The sequence below is a fragment of the Ursus arctos genome, unplaced genomic scaffold, assembly GCF_023065955.2.
Source record: "Ursus arctos isolate Adak ecotype North America unplaced genomic scaffold, UrsArc2.0 scaffold_3, whole genome shotgun sequence".
NCBI lineage: Eukaryota > Metazoa > Chordata > Mammalia > Carnivora > Ursidae > Ursus > Ursus arctos.
The window spans coordinates 92,527,516-92,549,697 of NW_026622985.1; positions in this window are offsets into that span (position 1 = coordinate 92,527,516).

The following is a 22,182-nucleotide window of genomic DNA, read 5'->3' on the forward strand; positions in this document are numbered from 1 at the left end:
AATACTCATACGGTGTAGACGTAAGAAAGTAGAAGAAAGATTATGCATGTTAAGTAGAGATAAAAAGGATATGATGAGACCCAAATCAAGCTTCTAGAGATGAAAACTACAATGTCAGACGTGACAAATACTCTGGGTGGTTATAACCGGCAGGTCAGACACACAGAAAATGTGGGGAACTTGACATCAGGACTAGCAACTATCCAAATTGAAACACAGAAAAAAACCTAAAAAAAATGAACTCAGCAACAAATGTGGGACAATTTCAGAGAGGTTTATGTACATGTGATTGCAGTCCATGAGGAAAGAGAGGAAAAATATATAATGACCAAATGTTTTAATTTTCCAAATTTGATGAAAACACGTCATAAGCATACGAAATATGAAGAAAACCACACTAAGGCACATCAAAGTCAAATTGCTTAAAATTAGTCATTAGAAAAATTAAAAGCAGCCAGAAAAAAGAAGAATATAAGATGTATAGAAGAATAAAGATAATTACAGGCAGGGGTAATGTCTTTAGAGTTGCTGAAAAGCAAAAAGAAAGTGTCTGCACCTTGCATTCTTTACCCAGTAAAAATATTTTTCTTTTTTCTTTTTAAGGTAAGATTTTATTTTCTTGTCATGTTAGGAACTTTAACATGTATATTTAAGTTAGACTATGTCCCAGTTAATTTTATGGATGCTGGGGCTAGGGTGACATTACCTTTGTTTTGTTTTTAAGATTTTATTTTTTTTAATTTTATTTGAGAGAGAGAGAGAGAGCACAAGTGGTGGGGGTGGGGGTGGTGAGGAACAGAGGCAGAGGGAAAAGCAGACTCCCCACTGACAGGGACTCAGTCCCAGGACCCTGGATCATCACCTGAGCAGAAGGCAGATGCTTAACTGACTGAGCCACTCAGGTGCCCCTCAAAAGGGAAATTAAAACACATTTAAGACCTAATAAAAATGAAAACAAAACCTATCAAAATTATTTAATGAAGATAAAGCAGTGCTTAGAGTATAATTTACAGCATGTGTTTGTGTGTGTATGTATATAGATAATAAGGGAATATGATAGATATATATATGGATATATATATATATGGATATATATGGATATATATCTATATATGTATATCTATATATATCCATATATATATATATCCATATAGATATATATATCCAGAAAAGAATGAATGGAGCTGAGGTCACTGATTAAAATCCTCCTTTAAAAAACAACAACAAAAAACAAAACAAACTTTAAAAAGAAAAGCAAATTAAACCTAAAGTAGGCTGAAGAAAAGTAAGAGCAGAAATAAGAAATCAGAAAAACAAGAGAAAATTAAAGAGACTAAAATCTGATTTCTCGAAAAGATCAATAAAATTGGTAAATCTCTAGACAACCTGAAGGTAGGAGACGAAACAAATTACCAATAACAGAAATGAGAGAGGAGACAACAGTACAGATGTTACAGAATTTAAGGATAAGGGAATATTATGGACAACTTTATGCCAATATATGACAACTGAAATGAATTACAAAAATTCATTGAAAAACACAAATTGCCAAAGTTCCTTCAAAAAGAAATAGATAACTGAATTGTGCTTTTTCTACTAAACAATTTGAATTTTATGAAACGAAGAAAATTCTAGGCTCAGGTGGTGACTTCTATCAACTATGTAAAGATGAAATACTACCTACATTAGTAAACAACACAAATAGAACATGAGCAAAAAATGTGAACAGATATTTCACCCAAAAAGATACATACATTAAAGATTAGCCCTTGAAAAGATGCTCAACATCATTCGTCATTAAGAAAATGTAAATTAAAAAAAAAAAAAAAAACAAGATGTCATTACAAGTTTACTAAAATGACTAAAATTAGAAACCCAATAAAAACAATTATGGCCAGGATGTGGAACCATTTCACCTCTTGTATCCTGTGAGTGAGAATGTAAAAAGGCACAACCATCTTAGAAAACATTTATAAACACACCTATGGCATGATGCTATTTTATTCCTAGGCATTTACCCGGAAGAGATGAAAGCATGTTTCCACATGAGGACATGTATACAAATGTTCATAACAACTTTATTTGTACAAACTAAAAACTAAAAATGACCCAAATGTCCATCAATAACTGAATAATTAAATAAATTATAATACATTCTTGTAATGGTATACTACTGAGCCATAAAAAAGAATGAACTTTGGCGATATTCAACAACAAGATTGAATCTCAGAATAATTATGCTGGAAAGAAGCCAGACAATAAGAGAGTACATACTCTATGACTCCATTTACATAAAATTCTAGAAAATTCAAATCTGTTGAGATAGAAAGCAGATTTGAGGTTGCCTAAAGATGGGAATTAGGAGTACAGAGAGCCACGGGGGGGGGGGGGGAGGGAGTACAAGGTACACATGTAAACTTAAGGGTTGTTGGGTATTTTTTATTATCTTGATTGTTGTGATGGTTTCACTGTGTGTGTGTGTGTGTGTGTGTGTGTGTGTGTGTGTCAAAACTGACCAAACAATATGCTTTATATATATGCAGTTAATTTTATGTTAGTGATATTTCCACAGAGTTTGGAAAAATTATTCTTGCCATGTTCATGATCAAAATACACATAAATATTCTGTTGCTGAAACTATGTCCTATTTCCTCTCCCATATGTGACCAAGATTCCACTCCAATAATCGTGTGGCTTTCTGTTGGGATCTTATAGACTACATTCTTTTATTGGAAAGCAGTTTGGGCTAAAAACCATCATTCAAAGATTCAGTGTGTGTTTCTTATTAAAGTGGGCGACAAGATAGATTCTTTTTTTTTTTTTTTTTTTTTTAAAGATTTTATTTATTTATTCGACAGAGAGAGAGACAGCCAGCGAGAGAGGGAGCACAAGCAGGGGGAGTGGGAGAGGAAGAAGCAGGCTCATAACGGAGGAGCCTGATGTGGGGCTCGATCCCATAACGCCGGGATCACGCCCTGAGCCGAAGGCAGACGCCCAACCGCTGTGCCACCCAGGCGCCCCGACAAGATAGATTCTTGAGTGAGATTTGGAGGACAGAATTAAGGCAGTAGCCACTTTATAACTCATCCTATTGTAGCTTATCGGCTAGCTCATGTCATTGCTATGGGACAGCTAGCTACCTGTCCTACGAGTGCTACCTCCTTCCTCTGGGTCTTCTTTGAGCTCTTTCTTCCGGTCCAGAGGTGTGTTCACTTCCATCACGAAGGGTACCAGCGTCCCCTGCAGGACTTCCGTACCCTCAAGATAACAGACAACAGGAACTGACACATATTTCTGTCCCTCCTCATGGATTCTAGCTCATGCTGTCGTTGCAGGTTATCCTTGCTCTCCTGTATTTGCACACATCTTCCCTTTCCAAATGCCATCCTTGTGGATTTAAATCTCCAGCATCAGACTCTAAATTTACATGAGTCTGAATTTTAGATAGGTAGATTTTAAAGCTTCAGCCACTTCGAAGAAAGTGTCATTTTCATCTCGGATCCTTGATCCTATTTCTTGAGAGGGGAAAATTTTCAGTGTGCATTCACAATGCCACCACCCATGGAAGCCTGCCTTAATCACTTCAAAGCTTGCTTGTGGGTATAGGCTGTGCCCTATAGAGACCCCTAGACCCTTACTTCTAATGTAGTAGATTTAAAGATGGCAGGCAGAGCAAACCTGCCACATTACCATGCTATTTAGAACCAATGCTTTGTGTTATCTCCCAGTCACACATGCTTCCATGGACTCGTGGCCCTAAGTGAGTCATTGACTTTAATTACCCCACAGCACAAGACACACATGTTTCTGAGAAAGGATTATTTTTACTTATATATTGTAATTTTCCCTTTATCCCCTGTGGAAGGCCTTAGAACTAGTCCTCCCTCTCTTTGTGATTTTGCCAGCAGAGTGTATTTTTCCTTTTATTTTGCAGTCTTTAAAATTTAACTTTGTGCTGAACACAATGAAACAGGCTTCCACCAGTTCTGTCCCTTGTGTCCGTGTAGATTACCATGTAGATGAAAGAAGAAACCATGTTATGCATTCGATTTGTGTTTCCGACCATCTGACCTATCCTAGGATTCAGCATTCCTAGGTGTGGGTAAAGCACAATTCTTAGGGGCCATTGAATGAAGTTACCTTTTGGGTACTGTCTGTTTTTGACCTCATTCTCTTCCTCCACCCATAGGGAAATCTTAGGAAGGAGAGAGCAGTCGCAGGCACAGAAATTAACCCATGAGTTAGTACTCTTTTTTTGTAAAGCCAGCTAAATTTAACTTTAGTTAAAAAAAAAAAAAAGAATGTATTTCCTCATGAGGAGTATGTCAGTATTTGAGTATGTAAGTGTGTATGTAGGTGTAATGAAAATGGAGCTTTCGTTCTAGGAGAACAATTGGCTTTGAGGACCTCCCTCACCTCTCCACAGTTCTGTGCATATCTTGAAAGGTCTCAGCTGTCAGTACTACTATAAGAACATGAAATCACTGAAGAGAACTACATACTGCAGAAAGGAATTTCATTATGAATCAAGACTAGAGAAAGGCTAGCCTGTTTATCATCAATTTGGATAGATTCAGATAACAGCGGAGTTTCCCCTAATTACGTTCCTTTCCATCTTCTTTTATTAAAGATAGGAACAAAGGAAGCCCTTCTGGAAGTGCCGGCATTTTTTTACTACCTGATTTTAATGGTAATATCGGTGATATCAATACTTTAAGGAAGTAAATGTTACTATTCAATTATTTTTTTTTTCCTTTTAGGACATTTGAACTTTGTCATAAATCATTTCTATCTGGTAGAGTGAAGTATACAAAGATGGGATCAAAAGGGATAGACTTTAATTTCAGATTTTCCACTCGATTTAAATATATCTGTTATTATTACTCTTTCTAATCCTCTGTTTTCATGGCTGTGAATTGAGAGACTAGATTAGATTCTCAGTTATTTTCTCTACCTAAAAACTAATTATTATTTCATTCTAATACATGTAAAATATTACCCACCTTCAGTTATATCATTATATCATTAATATGACAGCCAAATTAATGCTTTCACTGAACTAATTCTTCCATACTAGGTTTCAGGTAGCTCAATATCAAAAAATGTTTGCCAGCTCTAAAAACTTTTACCTACTTTATTCATACTTATCAGTGTTGTAACAATGAAACATGGCTGGGTGAGAACACTGGTAGCCTGAAGAAGTATAAAAGGAGATAGGCTGTATTTTCAATTTTATTAAAATTCTTATTTTCAACTAGCTATATGTGTTTTATGCTTGGCCTAATTTCCTTTTGGCTGTGGGCAACTTTTTGCAGGTTTTACAATCTCTTCATAAAACACAACCTATCCCATTATCACATTACATACCTCCATAGGCGTGTAATATTTTGCTCAACTTAGAGGTGCGGAGATAAAGGCAAGAATAGTTTTCAAGGTTTTGAACTTTTCATTAAAGTATGCTTTATTGGACTTTGCTCCTAGTCACATATTAACCAATAGGCATAATAAAATATTTGAAACATTTTTATTTACTGCTGTCTATATGTCTCTTACTGTAGTTAAGAATTATTTTAGATAAATGAATTATTTCACATACGATTTAAGTTTTGTTTTCATTTCTATAAATGACACACATGAATTGGTATTTACTATGCTAATGGAACAAGGTAAAAGACTAAATCATATTCTACTCATGCAAAGGAAGTTTAGGCACTTTTTTCCAATATTGAACCTTCTCTCTACTGGATGATGAAGAAACTTTACTTATTCATATCGCCATTATTTCCTGGGTTCATGAGTTTCTTTTTACACTAAGTGGTGAGTCTACTTAAATTTTAATTTAAAATTTAACTTCCAGAATTGGTAGGATGCAGTAGCCTTTGTATTAATCATTCTCTTTCATCCCTTTCTCCTCTATACCTCAGGATCATGTCTGAGTGAATGAGTGTACTTAAGTCTGGATGGAAAGAGGGGGCCTTGGATTGATGAATTGGTCTCTGCATCCTGGCCGATGATAGGATTGAGTTCCTTAAGGTGGAAGATGAGATCCCTTTTCTCTTGGTTGTTGGCCAACGTCTCTTTCTCAGCTCTGTAAGGCTGCCCACATTCCTTCTTGTGCGGCTCCCTCCATCTTCAAACCAGCCACAGAATGCCAAGTTCTTTCTGTACTTCAAATCTTTCTGATGACTTCCTCTGTTCTGCCCAAAACAGAATAGTCTGCTTTTAAGCATTCTTATCTGATTAGGTCAGGCTCACCTGAATAATCTCCATATCTTAAATCAATTGACTTGGGACTTTAATCTGTAAAATCCTTTCAAAGCAGTACCCAGATTAGTGTTTGAAAAGCCAAGGGAGTGGAATCCTGGGAGGACCATCTTAAGAATTCTGCCTACCACAGTTTGCCTTCTGGCCCCCATAACGCCATGTCCCTCCCAAAACAGAATATATCTACTCCATTTCATGATACCCAAAAGTTTCATTTTATTACAGCATCATTTTCAAGTCTCAGATCTCATCTAAATCTTATCAGCTCAAAATTCTAAAATCGCATCATCAAAGCCATCTGAATTAGGTGTAGATGAGGCTACCTTTCCTCCTGGACTCCTGGACTAGGAACTTCCTGCTTCCGAGTTCATTCAGGGTGTTGGCAGAATTTAGTTCTTCGTGATTGTAGAACTGAGGTGCCTTTTCCTTGCTGGCTGTTTGCCAGGCAAGGAGGGGTTATGCTCTCCTCCTAGAGGTCAGCTGTATTACATCTACAAAGTGATCTTTGTCATATAATATAACATGTTCATGGGCATGCTATTGTATCATATTCATACTTTCTGAAGAGTAGGGCAGAATAACTTTGGTCTCCACTTAAGAATTCTGCCTACCATGGATGGGATAATCTCATGGGCCTTCTGGAGCCCTTCCTACTTCTCTCTCTCTGCTACTCCTGACTAATTAAACATCGGGTCTGTATATTCTTGGGTTTCCCCATACATTTCTACTTGCCCTGAAAGACAGGTGGAGCAAGGACCTGGTATCTGATTTATTTACACTACCTTTGTCTTCTTACAATCCACTCAGTCTGGCAAAGCAAGCTTTACACTTGTTCTTTCTGTTTTATTATGGCTTTCCTTAATGTAAAACCTTGCAGTTACGTTTACCACATTTGGTTCTCATTATGGTTGTCATAGGACAATTTAAATACTGGGATTATAGAGTTCAAATATAACTATACACTCACTCATTTCTAATATTGATGAGAGATACTAATGCTTCCCTGTAAAATGCATAGAAAGTCTGTAAGAAATAGATGGAGATTCATGTGATTGAATAAATATTGAAAATTAGAGCGATATTACATATGTGGCTACCAAATGTTTAAATTCAAATTTGGATCATTGATTCTCTAGTGAATAGATACTCCTTTAAATTTTTATCTTATCATTGTAGGCATGTGGTAAGTGCTCCCTAGGTCTGGTGTCTAGGAGAGACAATCTGAGAAATAATCCTACTGAACACACAGATTAAAAAAACTGTTTACGTGTCATTAGTTTAACGAATATTTATTGAGTACCTAGTATATGTCAGCACCTACTCTTTGTTCACTGTTCTAGTGAATGAGATGCATGAGTAAACAAAGCAGATACAAAATCCCTGTACTCAACTATATAAGTAAGTTACACAGAGTGTTAGAAAACAAATACTACTTACACAGATAGAGCAAGATGAAAAAGATCAGAAATGTTGATTCTGGAATGTAGAGATTCAATTTCAAATAAGTTTATGGAAGAAGAGCTCACTAAGAATGTACTGCTTGAGCCAAGACTTAAAGAATAAAAGGGAGGTTGCTATGTGGCTATCTATGAAAAGAGGATGGTAGGCAGAGAATAGTTAGAGCAAAAGCAATAATTGGAATTTTCTAGGAACAGCAAAGGAACAGTGGAGCTAGGATGGAGGAAGCAAGGGGGAGAATGAGAGGAAAAGAGGTAAGACGGTAGGGCAGGATGGGAGAGAAGTAAGGTAGGGACACATAAGTATTAGAGATTTCAGATTTTCCTCTGAAAGGAAGAGGGAAATACTTGATGATTTTGAGCTTAGTTTGATATAAGAATATGGCTCACATTATAAAACAGTCATGTTAATTGCTTTATTGAGAGTACTTGTATGGGGCAAGGGAGGAAGCAAGGAGCTAGTTAGGAGGCTACTGCAATGATCCTAACCAAAACCAAACCAAAACCAAAACAAACAAAAAACAAAGGTGGCTTGCACTAAAGTGTTAGAAGAGGAAATGTGAGTAGTGGGCAAATTGTTGATGTATTTTGAAGATACAGCCAAGAGAATTTTTTGAAGGAGTGGCTATAGTTCTAAGAAAAAGAACTCAAGGATAAATCTAAATTTTTTGGCTTGAGCTGTCAACTAAGATGAAGAATGCAGGTAAAAACAGTTCTGGGGGATATTCAAGGTCCAGTTAGGATTATGTTAAATTTGAAATATGAAATATGCAAATGGAAAAGGTTATTAAATGGTCAAGTATATTTTTTTAGATATTCACTTACAGATATTTACTAGATACCCAGGTGGAAATGAATCAAGATTTGAAATATGAGTTTGGATTCAAAAGAGAGGTATGGGCTGCAGGTATAAATTTGGAATTTATTGGCATAAAGATATTTCCAGGAGACTATATAGAATCACCAGTGTGGTGAGTGTAGACGGAGTAGAGGATCAAGGACTGAGTCCTGGAACACTTCAAATTCAAGAGGTCAGGCAGAAAGGAGGAATAAGAAAAGGAGACCTGATGAGAAGAGAACAGCATGATAAGAGGATATCAAGAGGGTATAGTGTTTTGAATATCAAAGAGGATGTATCAAGGAAAAGGAAGGAATCAAGGAAGGGGGGTGAGGGGTGCCAAATATTGCTGGTGGGTCAGATAAGATGCAGGGTAAGAATTGACTGTTGGATTTAAGAAAATGAAGGTTATTGGTGACTTTGACAAAATTAGTTTCATTCAGGTATGGAATGATTGCTTACATGGAGTGGGTTTGAAGTGGACTGGGAAAAGAAGAGCAGGATAAAGTGAGTTTGGACAGCTCTTTGATGAACAACAACAGGGAACTGCAGCTGATAAGGAGGTAGAATCAGAGGGAATTTTTCCTTTTTTAATGAGAGTGAAGCACAGCATATTTCTATGCTAATTATAATAGTCATAGAGGAGGAAAAATTGATTATGCAGGAGAGAGAATTACTATGGCAAATATTAGAGCAGTTGAGAGGGAATAGGATCTAATGCCCAAGTGAAGGAAAGGGCTACTGTTGTTCATCTATTCTATAGGCAGGACATCAGAGCATGTGAGTAGTTACCGTAAGTCTGACAGTAGATGTGGTGGTATTGTTGGCTTCAACTTTCAAGCAAGGCAGAATGAAGTAGATGGAAGAAGGAAAAAAATTGAAAGTAATTAAAGGGGAATTAGGTAGATATATACAGGATTTTAATTGTTACTTCATATGATATGAATTTTATGGAATTGCTTTCACATCTGATCTTGTTACCTTACTCTTGTCCTCTGTTGGTAGAAATGTGAGCCAATACACTTGTTTTCTAAGAGTTTTTTCATGTGCCCTTGTGTGCTGCAAAAATATTCTATTACCTCCAGAAATGGTAGTATGTTCCAGGCTAGGTATTTACTTTTGTGCTATGACTTTCATAATTTATTTTTTTAGTAATGACTTTTAGTCATTTGCGTTAATTTTTGTTTTTAATATAGTTTTTTTCTTTTGGCTGACAGAGGACTTTTGCAACCAAAGTCTTAAATATTTTACATAAAGAGAAATCAAATCTATTAATGTCAGATTAATCAGCATATTTACTCAGGCCACAGATCAAAACCATGTTATGACAGTGAGCTAGAAGAAATAATCTTGCTATCACAAAATAATGCCATATGAAAAGCGGCTGAATCATTAAATTCAACTCCTATAGTACAACATAGGAATTGGTGCATTCAGATAAATGCTGGAATATGAAGGCAAGTTGTTCTAATACATGTTAAATTCCTAAGAACAGACATCAGGGACATAACTGGTTAGGCACGTAGAAACCATATAGAAATGATATCTCTATCTAGTCTCATTAAGAGAAAGACACTTACAAATAGAATTTTGCAGATATCCTCATGCATTATTTGCACGTTTACCTCACAACGTAGGTTTTAAACCTAAACACCTATATTGTAATTTTATTGGTACACTGAAACGCTGTTATTAAAACACCACAGATCAATAGTTCAACTTAGCAGTACCATTTGAGTGGGAGAGCAATCCCCGTATGCATTTGGAGTTATGTGTTAAGGAAACTGCATGTTATTTAAAAGCTTACTAAACTAACATTAAATAGAGAAAACTGAATTCCCTCTTCAGACATGAAAATGTATTTTGTTATTATGAATAAGGAGTAAATTTCTATGCTATACCATTCCTTGCTATGATGTATTTTTCTTTAGTTTTTCCTCTGAATCCCAAATTCACCACCATAAACAAATGTACCCATCCAACATCCTATCTATAATTTATACTTTGGCAGCTATATTTTTCCCTTCCATCCCCCCCTCTTTTTCTTTCTTTTTTGTTAGAATTACCCTTGCATTTAGGGCCACAGTGTAGGTTAGTACTGAAGGAAAACCAAAGCCAAAGTTAGGGAAAGCACGAATATATATTCAACACAATTACAGACTCAAAGAAACATAGTAGAGGGAAGTACAGAGAAGAGGGAAGTACAAAGTAGAGGGAAGGCAAAATACTTCTAGAAGGTGGTCCAAGTTTGAGTCTTAGCAATGCAAGTACTTTAAAAATGCTATGCTTTTAGCAAGACAAAACAAAACAAAACAAATACCTGACAGCAGACAATAGATACTTATGCTAGGCAGTATTTTTCTGGGTTGTATATGAAGTGATTAATTAAGCTTACAAAGATGTGTAGGACAAATAATGCAGTCAGAAATGTTTAAGCAGTTTAGGATTTTCCTGGAAATATTCATTCTTTTAGTGAATATTGAACACTTGCTAGTCAAACTACTGTTAGAAGTATTTATTGTGCCTTTGCATTATTCCCCGCCATGCTTGTTAGCGAAGGTAAGGATGATTAGGCTAGCGATCTAAGTCTAACTTTTGAAACTGGTTCCGTACAGGTCAAATAAGAGTATGAAAACCATTTCAACAGTTGGAAATATATCTTTTGGTATAAAATTTAAAAAATTTATACTGCATTTAAAGAAAATAAATTCTACTGACATTGACCTATAGATTTCTTCTTTTTGTTCCTCTGTTTTCCATGTTAACTTTGTACATATCTACAAACTGTATGTTGTTGTTTGCACGCTTGACTTTGGTATTAGGTTAAGATTTTCTCGAGGGCAGACACTTGGCTTATCGATCCTGATAACTTAATGTGACATATTCGTAGTCCTTAGCACGTTATGTAGGAGTTGTAATCTATGGCACAGACTCACCAATAGCAAGTAAACAGCTGGGTAGTAAACATCTAAAAAGGCTTTGAAAACTGAATACATATTGAAACCATAGCCTACAGAAGGCAGGTTGGAACCTAAGGGCTGAACTTAACCAGGTCTCGATAGTCAAAACAGAAATACTGTAATTCTCTATAAAACTGCAGTAAAACCCAGAGCTTTGACATAATATATGAAATGCCCAAAATGAAATAAGAAATTATTCTGCATACAACAAAGCCATGAAAATCTCATTGACATAGAAAGACAATTGGCATATGCTAATATTAAGGTGATATAGATGTTGAAATGATCTGATATAGACATTAAAACAACTATTGTAAAAATGCTTGAATGAGAATCATGAACACCCCTTAAATATCTGCTGAAGTAGATGAGCTCAGCAAAGAAATAGAGCAAGTGAAGAACCAAATAAACTCAAAACCATAATAACTAAAATTAAAAAAAAAACTCACTGGAAGGACTCAACAGGAGAATAAAGGTATAAGAGAAAAAGTCAGTGAACCCGAAATAGATCAATAAAAATTATCACATATTAATAGAAATTTTGAAATTGGAAAAAAAAAAAAAAAGAACAGAGCTTGAAGGACCTGTGGGGTAATAATAAAATGCCTAGTGCTCATGTTGTTGGAATTCTAGAAGGAATATAGTGTTGAAAAAGACATTTGAAGAAATAATGAAAACCTTTCAAATTTAGCAAATTACATAAAACTACAATTCAAGAATCTGAGCAAACCATCAGTAGGAAACCCAAATAATCTGTGCTCCTCCATAATAATCAAATCACTGAAAACTAAAGGCAAATAAAAAACCTTGAAAGCAATACCTGGAAAATGACTTTACTTATAAGAGAACCAACATTCTAATGAGTGAACGGTCCCCATTGGAAACCATGACAACAGAAGAGAGAGACACTACATTTTTAGTGCTGAAAAAAATTGGTAACCCAGAATGCTATGTCCAGTGAAAATGTCCTTTAGCAATGAAGATAAAATAAAACATCCTCAGATGAAGGAACACTAAGAGAATACGTAGCCAGCCAAACTGACTTAAAACAATGACCAAAGAGAGCTTTTAAGACAGAAGGAAATGATACTGAAATGGAAACTTGGAACATCACTAAGGAAGGATGCACAACAGAAAAAGTAAATATTGGGTACCTAAAATGGCTTTTCTTCTCTCGAGTTCTTTAATATGAGTTTAATGGTTTCGGGGTATGTATATGTAATTTATATGACAATTACAGCATAAAGGGACCACACTATAATAAAAGTGGTAAAGTATCGATTCTAAATAGACTGTAAAATTACGTATGCATTTCATAATCCCTAGAGAAGCCATTAAAAATATAAAAAGATGTATAGTCAAAATCAAACTAAATAAATTAAAATGGAATGCTAAAGATTTCCAAATAACCCAAAGGAATAAAGGAATAAGGTAACAGATGGAATAAACAGTAAAAATTAATTAAGTGGTAGATCTAAATTTAAACATATAGATAATCACATTAAAAGCAAAAGGACTGAAACACCTGACAAAATCAGAGATTAGAAGAATGGAATTTTGAAAATATTCATCAAGATTAAGAAGTTTTCTACCATTAGTTGTTTGTTTGTTTGTTTGTTTGTTTGTTTTTTGGTCTCTTTTGTTTGTTTCTTGGTTTGTTTTTTGTCTCCTTCTCTTTCTTCTCTTCTCTGGGACTCCCATTACATATAGGTTGGCATACCTGCTGTTATCCCACAGATCTCTAATTTTTTTTTCCAATTTGTTGTTGCTGTTGTTCTTTAGATTAGATGATTTCTATTCATCTATGTTCAAGTTCACTGATTACTTGTCATTTTTTTTAAGATTTTTTATTTTTTTATTTGTCAGAGAGAGGGGAACAGGGAGAGCATAGGCAGGGGGAACAGCAGGCAGAGGGAGAGCAGGCTCCCCGCTGACCAGGGAGCCTGACACAGAACTTGATCCCAGGACCCTGGGATCATGACCTGAGCTGAAGGGAGACACTTAACCAACTGAGCCACCCAGGTGTCCCTTGTCATATCTTTTCAAATCTGCTATTGAGCCCATCTAGTGAATTTTTCTTTAAAATGATTGCACATTTCACATCTAGAATTTCCATTTGTTTCTTTTGCTTTATTGATATTATTTATTTGTTTTGTTATTATCATGATATATTTCTTTATTCCTTTCAACTTGGTTACCCTTAATTGCTTAAATATTTTTGTTATATCTGCTTTGAAGTCTTTGTTTGCCAAACCAAATATCTTGGTCCACTCCATGACAATTTCTGCTGATTTCTTTCTTTCTTTCTTTCTTTCTTTCTTTCTTTCTTTCTTTCTTTCTTTCTTTCTTTCTCAGAAATGGGTCACACTACTGGTTCTTTGCCTTCCTCATCTTATTTTGTTGAAAAATGGACATTTTAGGTTGTTTAGTAACTCCATATTCTGACTTTTTCCCCCTTGAGGGTTGTTGCTTTTGCTTTGTTGTTTGCTTATTTATTTTAAAAGTAACTTGAGTGGACTTAATCTGTGGATTCTTCCTCCCCTGTGCTGTACAATCACTGATGTCTCTCCTAAGATGATGGTGAGGATGATGATTATTAAAATGTAGGTGGATTTCCTGGATGTCTTTGTGACCATCCAGTGATTCATTGTAGGTTGTGCTGTGGTGCTGAAATGCTTTGAGGGGCAAGGTTCCATCCTCTCCTGATAGATCAGTATGTGGGTTTGAAATCGCACTCAAAATTCAGGGGGGTTTTAAAATTGCCTCTGTTTTGTAGTTTTGCTGCATCCTCTCAGATCTTTCCTATGCACACTTGAGATAAGTGTCTGAGACAAATGGAGAGATCATGAAGCCTCTATGGGTCTATCAGATTCAAGATCACCTTGTTAAATTTCTGACTCTTCCTCTACTCTACTTACTGGGACTATGGTCTCAGGCTAAGGTTGCCGAAGCTTGTGTCCATTCATTTTCTACTGGGTTTGCTACTTGCACCGACAGTGCATCTGAGTGTAGGGTGTCTACCTTCCACTCCAGATTGAGTCAGACCTGTCTGGCCACTTTGCCTCTGGTGTCATGACCAGCCATGGCTCCGTAGAACAACCATGGTGTTTGAGGTGATGTGGGAGGTGGTGGGAGCCTCTGACATAAATGAGGTAGACACCCTCAGCTCTTACCTGAAATTCAGCAGCTCTGTATGAATGACTGCTTCTCAATTTGAGGTTTGCTTTTTAGTTGATATCCAGATCCCTGATATGGTTGTTTTGGGAAGTTTTTGTATGGTTTTATAGTTAGTTGTTTTGTGGGAGAAGAATTGCCAAACTCTTCACTCATTCATAAAAAAAGTCCCATTCCTTTCCATGTTATTTTTGTCTAGCATTAAATTCAACCTCATTATTAACTCCTTTTAATTTTACTTTTGTTGTTGTTATTATTATTATTATTCGTAATGCTATTTATACAGCTGGTGTTAATTTAGATTACTCTCATTATTAACAATTATTTCCATGATTGCATTTCTAGGCATTTATCCTAGAGATATGAAAACATACATTCACAAAAAACCTGCACATGAATGTTCATAGCACCTAGATAGCCTTGACCTGGAAACAACTCAAAAGTCCTCCAAAGGGTGAATAGTTAGGCATATCATGGTACATCCATACAATGAAACACCACTCAGCCATAAAAGGAAACAAACTACAGATGCCCAGTACAACTTGGAAGGATTTCAAGGGCCACACACTGAGTAAAAACAGTCAATCACAACTACTCAAGGCTGAATTCTCAAGTTTACATCAGAAATTGAGGAAATTCAGTACTGAAGAAGGTGCCATGTTTTTAACTTCTCGTATATTCACCAGAAGATACAAATCCGATGCAGATATTATTAGCATGTTGGCCTCCGTCTGCTTATTAGAGCATTAGCAGAAATATATAGAAATTTACTCCTTTCTAAAGTATCTTCACTATAGAAATTTGAGTACGTTAGAACATTTGAATACCAAATCATTGAAACAAAATTAAGACAACATGTTGCCTTAAAAAAAAAAAAAAGTTATATGCTGCATGAATACGTTTATATAACATTCCTGAATAACAAAAGGGTAGAGATGAAGAGCAGTTGAGTGGTTACTAGGGACCAGGGGAGGGGAGTTACTTTGTGTGATGGAGCAGTTCTGCATCTTTATTTTGGTGGTGGTTACATAAGCATATCCCGTGATAAAACTGTGTAGGATTCGACACACACACTGAGGATTGCACATAAAAACGGGTGAAACCTGAGTAAGATCTGTAGTCTACGAAGCAGTATTGAACTGGCACCAATTTCCTGATTTCTAGTCATTGATGTACTACAATTATGTGACTTGTTAACATTGGGGGGACCTGGAGGAAGATTCACAGGACTCTGCTATTTTTGTGGCAGCTTCCTGCGAGTCTAGAATTATTTCAAAATAAAAATGTTTTAAAAAAGGAAGAGAAAGGTAGTTTCTGAAATGATTAAAGTATCTCAATTACTGTGATACTTAATGTTGAAACATACCCTCAATATAGTGCTGTCTAACCAGGCTCCTCTTTAATATACTTCTGGAAGAGCTATTTCACTTCATAAATATGCTCTGTATTCCTTTGGACAATATGCACATTTTCTTTTATGGCGCTGTGTCTTCTTAGAATTGCAGGAAAGTGCTGCACATCTGGACGTGTGCCCTAAATTAATACGACCTGGGGTCAGAGGAAAACTGTTTACAACAGACCCCAGCTCTGTTGCCTCCTTGGAAGGAGCTGTGGGTCAGTCCTAGGAGATGCCAAACAGTTAGAGTCAGTGGATGGTGAGGAGTGAGTGACCTAGTGTCCAGGAAAGAGGCAACCTGAGATCAGAAGGAGCAAATATGACCACTTAAATGAAAAACTACTAAATTGCTTGCAGAATGATGGAGATGTTTGTATTAGAAGCTGAGAATTGGCATCATTAAGACATACCAAAAATTTTGAGGCAGATTTTGAACATTTTAGCTCCTTTGTGAATATTATGGAGGCTACAGAGAATGCTTTTCCTCTTATGCTTTAGTAACATATTAAAGGTGCTTTCATTCACTGGGCTATAGTTATTCATAATTTAGTTCATACTTTACAATGGCAAAAAAAGACATCTTCGGGCAAAGCTGCATTGTCTTCAATATGAATTTTAGAAAGCTGTGTTAGTGGTGTTAGAATTATTTCCAATATAAAAGTTCTCAAAATACAACAGAATACATTGACAAAAATAGGATCAATTACAACTCTTTGTACAGTTATAGCAAAGATAAATGTATTTTATATATGATGGCATAATTTTCCCTAAGATTGTAAAAATTTTACAAATGACATCTCATTGCTGCAGGTGGTGGGAATTAGGATAGTAAATAGGACATTTCTGTGTCATTCGGAATAGAAAAAAATAACGCCTTGGTCTCCTTTTCGGGATCAAAATAAAAGAATTTGGGGCATCTGGGTGTCTCAGTTGGTTAAGCCTCCAACTCTTGGTTTTTGGCTCAGGCCATGATCTCGGGGTCGTGAGATCAAGCCTCGAGTTGGGCTTCTCAACCAGCACAGAGTCTGCTTGAAGATTCTCTCCCTCTGCCCCTCCCCCAACTCACTCCCACATGCTCTCTCTCTAAAACAAATAGATAAATCTTTAAAAAAAAGATATGAGAATTCTACAGCTGATTCTGACAGGATCGGAACTGAAATGATAATAATGAGATCTATCACATTACTTTTTTGGCTCCCTCCAAAAACTGGTAACCCTTAAATATTTAACATTTATTTAGTTGGATGCATAGACACACACATTTTTATTACTAAAGTTTTAGGCTTGTTCACATATGGAATTTATTACTATAAATTTTCTGAAAAGTTCCTTGAGAGGCATTTAAATTACATATATACAATTCACTCTACTTGTCCCCAGTAAAACTGCATTACACCATGCTTTTTCTGTCAGAATATCAGCTGCTTATGAATGACAACTTTAAGTGACAGCCATCTGGCTGGTACATCTTGTCGCTCATTCCTCCTCCAAGGCTTACTCAGTTTGTGCTTTTCCTGTTGCGTAAGATATGTTAGTTAACTGACACCCTGTTTCCAAAATATTCCACTAATGTTGGATTTCATTTAATCTTTAATTTGGTTCTGCTTTCTGTCTTTAATGGTTGTTTTTCTTTGCCTGTGTATATGCCATGAAATTAATTGTCCATTGTGTAGGTAGTAGACAGAAAGTATAATGGCATGAACCTGGCCAAATTATTTTTAACTTTGGATACCCCAGAGGACAGCTGGTAAACCCCAAGGAGTAAACACCGGACATAGTACATAAAGCTGTGTAGATGGCTGCATAGTTGGCTACGTGACAGTACCAAATGGTTGTGGTTTCTAGAGATTCCGGAAGTTCACAATTGTTTTGTGACAGCTTGTCAACATACATAATTCTCAAGAAACAGGAGGCAGTCTTATCCAGCCAGTTAGGAAGGATTCTGCAGTTCTCTCAGGGAGGGCAGGACCATTTCTTCTGAGGTGTTCCATCTTCACCTGGAAAATACACAAAATAATGACAAAGTAGAAAACCAAGGTAGTAAAGACATAGCCTCATTCAACACACACCATCTGACCCATTCAATTTTTACTCAAAGTCCACCATCCTAACACACAAGAAAGATTTGAACAGAACCCAAGTCCACCAGAACACCTGGAGCAGTATAATTAGAAAAGGATTACGAAACCAGGGTTGTCACCTGAATTTCACCGTGAATGATGACAAGAAACTGATGCAAGCCATAGAGAAAAGACTGCCCCAGGGATGATAATTTAGTCAGTGGAGAGTTTCAACTACCTTCTTACTGTTTTAGTGCTTAATGGCCATGGAACTTGAGTCACGCGTGGCGACTGAGCTTTAATTGAGAATGTGGCAAATGCCTCCCCCAACCCATGTACTTGTAGGATTAGCGAAGTGAGAAAAGCTTCCAAGTGATTGTTCCAAAGCTTCCTGAATGAAAGACCTACATGGCACTTCGTCTTCTGGGTTTAGGGCATAATGTGAATAGAAACAAGGAAAAGAAAATGTCAAGGACACCTTGCATGACTCAGCCAATACTAATGGGAGAACTTAAATATATATGTATATATATGTGTGTGTGTGTGTATATATATATGTACATATATATATATATGTGTGTACATATATATATTTTATGTACATGTGCTTTATCTCTGTGTTGGGGAGTATTCTGTCCTGTATGGAATTAAACGCAGCAAGCAGTTTCACGTTTTCATAGTTTACAGCATATTTTTTGACAGTCTTCAAAACTCTCCCCCCAACCTACTTTTTTGTTCTTTTGTGAAGGTGCCAGGCAGCTGTTAAGCAATTGCAAAAATTTTAGTGATCCCTAAACATACTTTACATGAGGAAAATGTTTTTCCTTTAGGGGAAAAATTACAATTAAAATCAATTTTATTCCTGCGTTCTCCTTGGACTTATAATATTTTAGTTGTCTTCCTTTTTATTAAAAAACCTGAATTTTTATCAGCTGAAAAAATTGGAGCATAGAAATATTTTATGCTGTATTTGAATTGCTAATTAAGTGTGGGATTTATTTTAGGGTTGTAGTTTCTGAAATAGTGGAAATAACAGCTGTGACTGTTTCATGTTGTGCATTTGAGACTCCACACTCTTAGGCAAAATGGGCAGAGTATAAAATAGCCCATCTCTAATATGGGACACTTGAATTTATTATACAGTTCTCACTACACTGAGGGAAATTGACTGATGTTCTCATTCTGCTCTTAGTAAAAAGACAGTTCTATCTCCCTCCCTCCCTCCTTCTGTCTCTTTCCCTCCACTACCACCCTCTTTCTCTGTCTCCCCCGCCCCCCAACCTTTCTCTCTCAATCCTCTATTTAGGGAATGGTTTTGTGGAAAGCATTGGGGATTCCGAAGGATTTTCAACTTTAACCCCATAGAAACTGATTGTAAAAACAGACAGCGATTCTGAAGAATAAGTATAAAGCTGTTTCTTAATATTATCTACATTTTAGAGGGAGTTCTACTTTTCAGGAAACATCTGAAAAGTCCCAAAGCTTTCTTATACTTACATAAAAACAGGCAATAAGTAGGACACAGTAATGGAATCTGCTAGAGACGTTCATTCGATTCTATTTTTGCCACTCTGGGTTCATGGGAATTCCTTAAACTCTGTCAGCCTTAGTTTGGCCTTATCTGCAAAATACGAATAATAATAACTATAACACAGAAGATTTTCTAAAGATTGAATAAAGTCATGCATGTGGAAGTCATTGTGTAGACCTTCCCTGTGCTCTGAGTTACATTTAAATACACTGTAGCAACAGCACGAACCTGTGTCTAAGACTGGAAATCGGATTCCTCAGGCAGAGAAGGAGACAAATGACATCGGGAGGGGCCAACTCCCTAAATAATGTTTTATTGATTTTAAAAATCTGAAGCAGGTTTGCCCGATGTCAGGATTAGGCAGAGCAGAATGATTGGTACCCTGGTGTTCATTTTATTAGTCTATTTTGGGGTGTTTGGAATATTTCAAAATGAAAATGGTGAAACGAATAAAGTAGCATAGGAGAACCCGAGATTGGGCCATGGTAAAGTGCTGACTAATTTTTTTTTCTTCCTCTTGCTTTAAAGTAACCTTTTTACTGCCTTGGTGATGAAAGAGTACATTTAGCTTTATGTGAAAGTGAGCTATAATGAAGATATGGAAATAAGAGAAAGGAAAATGCTTACATATTATTAAATTATTGACCGTAAAGTACCAGTAAAGTAACTTTTCTGGCCGTGGCGTTTTTTTTGTTTTCAAGTAGAAGCGGCCACCTACATAGAGAAATAAAATGGAGAAAAACCTTTAAGAGTTTGACCTTCTCCCTCAAATTGGAAAGACTATTTTGTAAATTCTGGTGATTAATGAAATATGGAATATAGGCCATTGTATTACATTTTAATCAAGACAGTGAGAAAACGGTACATTATGGCTATATGTTTATGCATTGCTCAAATTTCACTTAGAAATCTGTATGAAAATTGCTTTAGCCATAAAATAGGAAAATATTTCTCCTGATTAAACTTGTATGTTTGCCTTTCTTTGTTTTAAGCAGTGTCACAAGCTAACAAGAAAGGGGGAAAAAACCCAATTTGGACAACGTCTCTTAGAAATTAGAGATGGAGGCAAAACTAACATTCCAATGCTTCGGATGTGCAATCCCAGGGCTTTATGAGTGAGGGAGAAGAGGAAAAACAATTATAAATAAATATGATTTGGTGTGTTGCCAAGCCACACAGTGTCATAAGAAACAGAGCTAATCATTTAGTCATGTATTTCCAAATAGAAGGAAGAATTTTTTTTTTAAAGATTTTATTTATTTATTTGACAGAGATAGAGACAGCCAGCGAGAGAGGGAACACAAGCAGGGGGAGTGGGAGAGGAAGAAGCAGGCTCATAGAGCAAGAGCCTGATGTGGGGCTCGATCCCAGAACACCGGGATCACGCCCTGAGCCGAAGGCAGACGCTTAACCGCTGTGCCACCCAGGCGCCCCAGAAGGGAAGAATTTTTGTCAGACGCTTTCCATATCTTGATGTGGGTCAAAACTTGCACAAAAGGTGTTCACTTCTTTGCATTCCGTGGTTTGGTTACATGGTTGAGTGGGCAGCCACTGAGGAAGCCAGAGCGTCCGTAGGATTGCTCGTGGATGCTGGTGTGCCTGGTGGTTCTGCAGCATGTTTGATGGAATCCTGTAGAAGTGTCGGTCACCTCTACAACTTGGAGCAGTGGAGACAGCCTAGAATATTAGATGATGGGCAGATAGTGGGCGATAGTGACCAGGGCTCTTTGAGCAAGTGGGTGAGGCCCAGAGGGCAGGTGGGTCACAGAAACTGTAAGGTGTAGGAATTTAAGGAAACTTTTGAGAAAAACTTTAATAGGTAGAATTTACCTTAGCTTAAAACTGAATATGCGGTAACATGCTGCATAAACAGAATGTTGTTTTGGATAAATTCATATACCATAAAATGAGAAAGAAAATGAACAATAATATTAATCTAGGTGAAGCCACAATCTTAAGCCAAAAAAAAAAAAAAAAATCTGAGAATGTTTAAGTGAAGAAGATTTGAATCAGGCTGGGATTCCATTAAAACCAGCCTAGTGTGTGAGGGTCGCTGTCTAGATTCCTGTAGAGCTATTTGGATGACTCATGCAAATTACACTTGATTTCTGTGAGATGAGGTCAGGAAGATTTTTTTCTGACCTAATAAGTTCTTTCCACAGCAAGAGTCTGGAAATGCTCATGTGAGTATTTCCAAGGCCTTCTTTAGGTCTTCTAGAACCACTTCTGGGGTTTCTTGCAGGACCACCCAGGACTACCTGTTAAAGAGACTTCCCTAAGGTAAACTGAGCCAAAAGCTTGACCCGAGTATTGGCATTTGTCTTTGGCAGGCTGCCTGAGAAAAATGATTCTGAATGAATTTTTCTCGGGAGATTCAACAGTAATATTCTTGAATGGGGTTAGAATCACATATTTCAGAAATAATTAGAAAAGTACGTAGAGTATTTTAAACGTTAAAAGCAGAGTGGCTGGGTGTAAAGGCTTGGGGGTCCGAGCTCCACA